Raw genomic sequence first — 9,608 nt, 5'->3', positions numbered from 1 at the left:
TGTGGCTCCGGGGGCACCTCCCAGCGCCGATGGGTTTTTGGGCACCAGGTGCCTGTAAGGTCAATGTCAACAGAAACATGTCTCTCCTCCCAGCCTGCAGCCCGGGTCCCGCAGGGTGCAAGCCCAGGGACACGCAGCAGAGAAGAGGAATCTCACCAGCCATGGAAGCGCTCAGCTCCTCTCCGAGCGAGAGGCTGGAATGGAGCATCCTCACAGGCAGCCCGCTGTAATGCCTTCACGTGAAAAAGTCGTGGTTAAGGAAACCAACGGGTATATCGGGATCTTTCCACGGGCCCCGGCTCCGCAGCGGGGATGGAGTTGGATTCCTGGCCCAGGTGGGCAGTCTTCGGTTCGGCAACATTGGAGAGCCAACACGGCAAGCAACGCAGGTCCATGCGGAGGGTGTTCAAAACCTTTGGCACCGGCCAGTTTGGAAAAATAATTTGAAGCCAATAGTGGCCTAGACCTGCGAGGGCTTGTGGGTCAGCTTGGGCATTTTCTCAATTCTTCTTTAAAGTATGAAAGACCCACACAAGCAGGGGGAAGTTGCCGAAATGCCCGGACTGGCGAAACAATGAAAGGGAATATACACAATGTACTATCGTATTCACAAAGTACATTGGGGAAAAAAAAAACACCCTCCAACTTATTTTTTCCTCCTACTGGAAGGGCTAGTTATAAAAACATGAGACAAATGATTTTCATCAAGCCTGGATGAAACTGATAGTGGAAATTCAAAATAAAATAAAAACATTCTTAGTAGGAAAATCCACTGAATCTACCCCATACTTTTAAGGCATTTCTTTGCCCACATGTTCTTACACCTGATCAAAACATGAAAATGCATTTGGATGAAATTTTTTAAGTGTGGAAGCTGTTTTAATATCAAAACAGTAAAAAAAAAATTCCAAAGCTTTTACTGATTTCATCTTCAGTTTGTATCTATTTTTATTGAAATAGTTCTTAAAACCACTTTCAATACTTTCTATCAGCCAAACAAACAGCCTTTTCTTTGATAAGCAAGTCATCAACAATGTTCCTAGGTAAAGGAAAATGGCATTCAGCCTTTGGGGGAAACTAAAGCTTTCACTTGGCAAAACCATGATATTTTAGCCCCCGAAAAAATCATTTAAAAAAATCAAGTTGGCATTTTCCTCCTCCTGACACAATGTGAAACACACCTAAAAATGAAGCTCACGTGCTAAAAAAGGTAAAGAAAATGAGAAAAGACTCTTTTCTCATTTTTCAAAAAAGGTATTTTTTGAAATATCTTATCCATGCAAGTCTTACCCATGGAAACACTGCTTTCAGCTCAGTGGGACTGTTTCGACGGAGTTCTTCACCTTGAACACTTAACAGTGTTCGCGTTTTTGATAAAGTAGTTTGTTTTGCTTTAAAAATACCCTGCATCATAGTCATTGTTATTACTTGTATTACTCGTTATTATTACTTGCATTAATGGAAGACGTAGAGACTGTAAGACGATCCAGGTGCTACTGAAACGCAGAACGCAAAAAGGTGGTTCTTGACTTAAACACGCTGTCACTAGGCAGGAGCGCTGGCAGCCCGCAGAGTTCAAGGAAAAAAAAAAAAAACAGCCCCTGAGCAGCCAGAATTAGCTTTACAATCATGACATTTGAAGTAAGAACAAAAAGGTGGCTGCCTTTTATTTACTTCTAGCTTAGGAATCTTTAAATATTTTGTACATAAGCTCAAGCTTTCTGCAACCTCTTAGCCAAAGGACAAGAAAGCCCTATTTTTAAAATGAAAGCTGAGAAACCCGTGTAATCAGAAGCTTTCAGGAAAATACCAAGTGTCATGAGAGTTGGCAACCCTGTAGTTCCCTACCACTGTTTTTCTTCAGATCCTGTTTTTAAGGCAAAATTAAAGGCTGTTTTCTCCTTACATTCTTCAATACTATAACTAAGTGCAATGTGTTGCCCTTTAAGTGAATGCTCTTTTTACAAAGCAATTTGATTATCTTCAATTATGCTATTATCAACAGCTGAGATTAGTAAAAAAAATCAAAGGTTTATAATTATAGCCAATTTTCTTCTCATTACAGACAATAAGGTCTGGACAGTCATTTTGCTTTTTGTTTATTGCTAGCTTCCAGTCACAATCGTTTTCAGACTCTGATGCATTAGAACAACATGAAATGGTTTGGACTGCAAAAATCAGGTGACAAACGACTTGCTACAAAAATCTTTTTTTTCTCTAGTACTTCAAAACCACGTGGAAGTATTTATTTGATGTAGATGAATTTGGTTACTTTAAATAAAACTTTAATCCAGAGCTAAATTTGATCTACACGTCTCTAATTTGCAAGAGAGAATCCTGAGATTTATAGATCATGTTCTCATGATGTAGTGCCCGTAACACAATACGCCGGTGCAGCAGTGAATGGCGGAGGCACCGCCTGCAAAAATCTGCTGGAACTATTTGCTTTGGAGCTCTCTGCTCTGGTCGTGCAGTTGAATTAACTTATTTTAATAAACTAGTCTCTGAAGGCTAGTAGATAAGATAGTGGATAACTGCAGCACGGACTGTCTGTAACATGTCGTGTTAGCGTTTCTGGGAGTGCAACACTCCTGTCCCCCCAATAAATTATTAATAAATGATGTGTGCAGGAGGCATTCCGTCTGGCTGTCTTAAAGTCAAACTGCAAGAGCTGCGTGACAAGGGCCATCCTCTCACGATGACGCAAGGGGCAAAGGGGGTCCCCCAGCCTTCCCAAAAGCAGCAGGGAGTAGCTGCGACTACCTGGTAAGAAGAGCGAGTAGAGGGTTCAGCGAAGGTCAATGCGGAACAAAACCACAACGTGTACTGCAAGACTTGGGCTGGAGCGAGGACAGCCTCTCTCAAATGGTGTCCGCTGCTCAGGAGCTCAGCCTCAAAGGTGCTACAACAGATAAATAACTAGTAACGAACTGATAAATATCCCTGGGATAGGATATGCAGCCGGGAAAACGACACAGCAGCATCTGGAGCTCCCCCCATGCCACAGACGATGCTGTGGATCTCAGGAGGGAGCTGAGAGCATTCCCAGCTCTCTTCTCAGCGATGTGCTGGTGCTGTGGGACAGAGGAGCCGAGGGTACTGGGGTCCTACTACCTGGGCTGCTGTTGGAGGGACGCGTCAGTGGGCTGTGGAACGGCACCCAGCACCGAGCTGGACCTGTGGTCACGCACGGGGGCCGAGCCCGGGCAGTGGGTCAGGCAGGGAGCCGCTCCGCCAGCTGCATGGAAGGAGCCGCCTTCCGAGCAGCCGGGATACGCGCTCAAATTCAGCCTATCCCGACCAGACAAAACCCCCGTAGCTGTGTATAAGAGAAGAATTATTTTCTTTCCAGCCTAGGAGCCAATGTGAGGAGTTTGTACCCCTGGGGTAGGAATAAACTGCGTATTCTCAGCATTACAGAAACCTGGTAACTTAGTACTGATGACGTTTTAATCAATCCAGAATAGCATGGTTTATATTAACAACGCACCCGTTAACTAGATTAGAACTGGTTCCTTTCAGATCTCATATCTAAGTTGTTGGTGGAGAATCCCCAGCAAACAAAGACGGTGATGTGTCAGGATTTTCTAAGGAGGAGTATTTCCATCTAACCTATTCGGTATTTGAATCAGTGACCAGAAAGTTAAATATAAAATTACTGCTGACAAAATTCACAGGTGACATCAAGATGAGGAAACTAGGGAAAAGGAGGTGTTACGCTACCTGACCCCAGAGTGCTTGATGTCAGAAGCATGCGCCCATTCCCAGAAAGGGGTTTTGCGGGCAGTGCCATGCACGGCGGTGCAGGCACAGGCCATTCCCACGGAGTGATGGAAGATCCCCTGGGTAACAGCAGCTCTGGGAAGGGTAAAAGGACAAACAGTTCATGGGGAACTTGCAGTGTCATGACATGACGAAATCCTCGGGTGATCCCGAAAGCAAAGCTGTGAAGAAGAAATTTGTGTATATATGTGTATTTGTGGTTAGGTGGATCCTAGATTGCCAGGGGCGGTTCAGGCAACCGTATTTTAAAAGGGATGTTGAAAAACTGAGCGGGGTTCACAGGAAAAGCAGGAAAACAATTTAAGGGGTGGCAAAAATGTCTTTTGTTGAGAGGTTTAAAGAGATCAATTTGATAACTTATCCAGAAAGAAATATTTTGAGTTGACTAGACTACAGCATAGGTAATAGCTTCCCGAGAAGAAAATATCAAGAATGTATCAAAGTATAAAGAAAAGCATAAAAAGAACCAGTGGCTAGAAGGTGGATACAGCCAAATTCATGCAGAGAATCCAAGCCCACGTTCAGAATGAGGAGGGAAAGATAAATTCTTTACCTCTTGATTTCTTCAGATCAGAACTCGGTGTCTTTCCTCAAGACAGCTTTATAGTCAAACGCAAGTTATTTGGCTCAAGACAGGGTAGCTGCTTGTGATATACAGAAGTGCGCATTCCTACGGACTGCCAAAACATGTGACGGATGCCTAGAAACAAACCACTGAGTTTTGAAGTGCTTGTGAGCGGAGACATTCCTCGCTCTCCTGTCTTTGGGCCAGCTACAGAGAGACTATTTCATATGGAAAAGCAGTTCTGATTATTCATTAAAAACACACCAGCACAAACTCTCAAAGCCCAGTGTTTGAAAAAGGCGCTATCTGTATATGCCTCATCTAGTCCCAAAGATTTCGGGACTGGTCTCGGGCAGGTGATCTAATCTCTGGGTTTCTGGCTATGGTCTGAGTGCTCATTCCCGCCGCCGTCCCTGCAGCCCAAGACACGGGTGCCGATCTGGGTAAAAGGCAATCCGCATACATGCACCAATGCTACGATAACTAAGCAGCTTTCTTCTTTTTTCTGGTGGATTATTTTTAGCCCAGTTCAAGCTCTCTGCTCCAGTTCGTGGCCTGCAAACAGCCTTGTCAGCACGGCCGGGGCTGGGCAGCCGTGGCAGCACCCCCCCGCCACAGAGCCGGGAATCCTAAAGCCGGCACTGCCTCGGAGGCGCAGATGCCGAGGCTGATCCAGTGGCTCGTTGTTGGCATGGGAGAGGTCCGGCTCTCCTCCTCTCCCCCCGACAGCACGGTCCCACCATCTCCTTTTGCTGGTGTTGGCAATTGGCTGGCTAATTCTCTGTGGGGTTAGCCAGCCAGCTCAGAGAGGGCAGCAGTAACAGCCTAAGGGATCGTGCCTGCGGGAGTGGCTCTACCTACATGATGCATCGCAGCATCTTTATCATCAAACCATACCCTCGAATTCCCATGTGGTTCTACAGCGTTCCCAGGGAGGGCTCCCTGGCTCCGAACACTGATCTAAACCCCAGGCAGGATCATCCCACCCTCCCCACCGTCCCTAACGGTGCCTTTTCCTGCTCTCTTGTTCGCACCAGAGCTGCTGTGGCCAGGAGGTGAGCAGGCTCGGGTTAGCTCTCGAGACGGGCTCGGCAGGCGGTGGCACAACTGCCAGGGCTCGGAGAAGAGAGAAAAGGGGAGAAGGTTACAGCCAGAAGTGTCTTGCTTTCCAGTTGAACTCAGCAATGTTTATCTGCCTCCTTGGGGGATGGTTCATCAGACTTAATCCAGTGACATCCATAAAATTCACGGAGAGCACTGCATTGCTAAAGCATTCGTATTCTTCTTCCAATAACGGTGAAAGGCTCATATAGCACGATGAGGAAAAAGACACAGCACTGCTGGGTAAAGGTCATCGCCGCTCCTATTGTACAGCAGAAACAAACACAAGCTGCAGCTCCGCAGAGTTACGCGCTCTTCAAAGAGCTCTTCCCCCGCGCCTCTTTCGGGGCCTGTCCCACCCTGCTACAGTCATTTGTAACTATGGGTTTCTGGCCGAGTTTCCTTCTCAGTCATGTCATTTCCTTTTTCTTTTCTTTTGTGGGACTTTTTCAGATTTTCAAAGGGAAAAAAATCTGTATTCCAATTCACCATCCAACAACCCACCAGTGTGGAAGAGAAATGCCCCCAGTTTTGGCGTGGCTTCTTACCAGTGCTTTTAACGCTAAAAGCCGGTTAACAGACTTAACAGCCAAACTTCACACTGATTGAGAGCATCAGCGCGATGGTCCTGCAGATCTGAATCTTTTCCATGTGCAGGAAAGGTGTTGTCTGGGTAATAGCAGTAGGGTTTTCCTTTCTGCTTGCAACCGAGCGACCTTTCCTGGAGGAAGAGGTAGTCGTTCCTCGAAGCCTGGGAAGCAGGCGCCAGCCTCTGGGTATTGATGGGGTTATATAGGATACTGACAGTCTTAAACGAGAGAATATCTGGTAACATGCCGGCTGCTGTGCACGTTGGCTTGCAGGAGAACCCGAACGCTCTTCTACCTTTCCGTGGGCACCCTGCTGAAGGCAAGCAGGCAGCCCCAGGGGAGGCAGCCCCCCAGCACCCCAGCTCCAGCACTGGTCCTCTTTGCAGTCTTGCGCCTGAGCGACCGGGCGTTTTTAGGGACTGACGTGCTCATGGCGCAAAATACATCCAGTGGCTTCTGCCGCAGGGGTCGGACTTTGCAGCTGACAGAGGCACCTTGAGCTCTGAAGACCATCTGAGCGTAGTTGTTGACAAGCTGGATTCTGTTTTATCCACTTTTGCAGGCGTTATTTTTTATACCGTTGGCTAAAAGTTCAGCGTCAGGAGAAGAACCCTTTTGCCTCTCTGGGAGACTATCCAGCATTTCATGGCGGAACAGATTTGACAGTCTAATAGTGGAAAGTCGACACGTAATTACCTCATTCCTAACTGATGTTGCCGTTTGTAAAGTTTTTTCTGAGAGCCTGGCAGACAGAGGGGAATTGCTGTGGGTGATGGAGTGGGAGCTGGACCCGAGGAAAAAGTGCAGAAGGACTCATTAAAAAAAAATTAATCCTATGTCTTCTCAGTAAGTGAGGGGGCAGTTTGCTGAGGAAGGGGGAGCCTTTCCAAGCCCCAGAGGTAAGATCTTTGCAGAGAGAGTACAAGTTTGCACTGTGTTCCTTCTGTAATTAGTTTCTAGACAGAAAAGACAGAGAATCTTCTTCACGGGGATTTTATCGCCGGACTATCAAACGTATAGAAGCAACAGGCGCACATTAAGACAAGGCAAATCCCTCCCAATAAATTAGCGTGCCCGTATTTGCAAGGAGACATAATAGCTGTTTTTTGTATTGTACTTACATATTTAATTTTCTTTGTACATAAAAGCTTTATGCCTCCCTTTGAGCCTGCTCTTACAGCCTTAGACTACAACAGCTACAACAAAACTATTACTCCAAATTAGCACGGCATTCAGCGCGCATTTGTATTACTTCCATGATTTTTATTGTGTCTTTAATTATTATTTTTTCTCTCGGCTCATTCATCAATCATATTTACAAGCCCGTTGTCGTACTCGCTGCCAGTTTAGTGTTCTCACACATTTCAGCGCACAGACAGAAACTGCAAACTAGGGCGGCTCTATTAGGATCTCTAATATTTCTGAGGAGTCTGAAGGTGCTGACAGCTTATGGTATGTCTTTCCCAGGCAAGTGCAAGTGCCTCAAAGTCCATCTATCTGCGATTACTGGAAGGGGTAAAATTACACAGCACGCTTACCCTCCGAGTAGGAATCCTCTCCCCAGAGGTTAGAAATGGGGAACAAGAAGAATACCACAGCTGGAGAGCTGATGAATGATACTCGTATGAACTTCGGAATAATCAGCTGTGCCACACTGGCTGCCGTTGCAAAGCGAGCTTGTTTTGAACCCGAATTGATTACCTTCCTCCCTGTTTTGCCAGGCAAATTATCTTTTGCCGACTTGACTGATACATCAAGACCTGATCCTGAAGTCCTGCCACCCCCCAAACTCTCCGTGACGGCAGCGGAAGCAGCTGAAGGATGGCAGACGCGGGCCCCTATTTCGCTTGGGCTACCTCCTTTCTTTACTTTGTGCCCTCGCTGGGTAGTCTCCGCTCCACACCGCCCTTCTATAGTAGGCACCTCAAGGTGGAGGATATTAGGAAAGAATTTTATTCCTTGGGGCTGCAGAAAAGGGTATTTCTCAGGGCTGCAGAAAAAGGGAAGTAGTTCCAAGTATCCAAGCATGCACATTGTCACCACAGCCCTGTTTGCATACAAGCCCATTGTCAACCAAAGGAACTGGAAAATTATGGCTATTTATCCATCCCTCTCTTTACCCCCCGCTGTGCCTCTTTTGGCAAAGCAGCTAAACAGCGTGCATTGTTTCAAATTTAATGCCTGCAGATGGTTTTATTCCGAATTTGTTTTATTGGTGAGACATGCTTCCTCTCTTTATTAAATTATGCCTCTTTTTTGTCATCCGCGGCGGTGCCCGTAATTTCTGCGCAGAGCTCGAGGGTAGGGTTTGTTGTTGTCGCCGTTGCTGTTGGGTGGGTTGCTTTTTTTGGGGGCAATTTGAAATACGACCGAGCTCCGAGCGCCAGCGAAACACCGCGTCCTCGCATTCGCTTCTCGCTCGCAGAAGGGCATGAGGCTCCAAACGGGCGACGAGAGCCGCGCACCGGCGGGCTGCCGCCGCCGGGAGAGGGGCCCGCCCCGGGGCCGCTCCGACTCTCCCCCCGGCCGGTGGAGGAGCCCCGGGGCGCGGCCCCGGGCGGGGGGCACGTCTCACCGCCCTCCCCCAGAGGCGGGCGGCCCTGAGGGCGCGGGCGGGCGGCTCGGTCCCGCTCCCCGGGGCGCCGCGGCGGCTGCCGGGCGGCGGCAGGTGGTGGCCGCGGCAGCGCCCGGGGGGGAGCCCAGCGGCTCCGCCGCGCCGGGCCCCCTGGGCCGGCGGCTCCCCCCGCGCTCTGCCCGGGCGGTTTTTGTCCTTAAGAGCCCCCCCGAGCCCCCGGCCGGCCGCGGGCGCAGATCGCCGCCGGCTCCGCGCGGAACTCGCAGGCTCCGGAGCAGGAGGTGGGAACCGGGGGCGGTTCGGGTTTGCTCGGCTTTTTTTCTCCCCCCCTCCCCCCGGCTTTGTGCGGCTTTTGGGGTTTGTTTTTTATTTATCCCCCCTCCACCCCTTTCCACGCCGGGTATTGGGAGGGAAGGCGGGAGCGCCGCAGCCCCGGGAGAGCCCCGGCGGGCCAGGCCGGGCCGGGCCGGGCGGGCCGGCGGCGCCTCCCCCCGGTTCGGGGGGTCCCCGGGCTCGGCCCCCGAACGCCCCTCTCTTCCGTTCTCCATGTCATTTCCTGTGCTAATAAGATGGTGGTCACGGCCGGGAGGGAGGGAGCCGCCGCCGCCGCCTCCGCCGAGCCCGGCCCGGCCCCGGGACCCGTCCTCGCCTGGGACTAGCCAGCGGGGCCGGCGGGGAGGGAGGGCGCAGCCAGCTGGGCTCTCCCCCCGCCTCCCCTCCCCGGGCGGAGCGGGCCCCCCGACGCCGAGGCGGGCCCCCCGCGCCCGCAGCGCCGAGGTGAGTCAGCCCCGCTGGTAGCCAAGGTGGCCACGAAAATGGCTGCGCAGCGCGGGGGGCGGGAGAACCCGGCCCAGCCCGGGGAAGGGGAGGCGGGAAGGGCCGGCCGAGGGGCGCCCGGCTGAGGGGTGCCCGCAGCGGGCGGGGCGGCGGCGACCCGCGGGCACAGGTAGCGCTCCCCCCCCCTCTTTCCCCTACGGGGCGGGCGGCGCTGGGC

The 9,608-nt window shown here is 50.4% G+C and overlaps 1 protein-coding gene across 1 annotated transcript in view; it reads left to right on the top strand.

Annotated features, from left to right (window-relative positions):
- The first annotated feature begins 9,382 nt into the window (after positions 1–9,382).
- PRDM11 (PR/SET domain 11) overlaps positions 9,383–9,608 on the top strand; it is a 43,799-nt gene continuing 43,573 nt past the window's right edge. Inside the window, exon 1 of the mRNA XM_059819813.1 lies at positions 9,383–9,391. The gene's annotated coding sequence lies outside the window, so the exon portion shown is untranslated. The remainder of the gene's footprint in view (positions 9,392–9,608) is intronic.

This window comes from Gavia stellata, chromosome 7 (assembly GCF_030936135.1).
Source record: "Gavia stellata isolate bGavSte3 chromosome 7, bGavSte3.hap2, whole genome shotgun sequence".
In the NCBI taxonomy this organism is placed as follows: domain Eukaryota; kingdom Metazoa; phylum Chordata; class Aves; order Gaviiformes; family Gaviidae; genus Gavia; species Gavia stellata.
The sequence above is the reverse complement of the archived record's forward strand: the minus strand, read 5'-3'. Positions and strand labels throughout refer to the sequence as shown.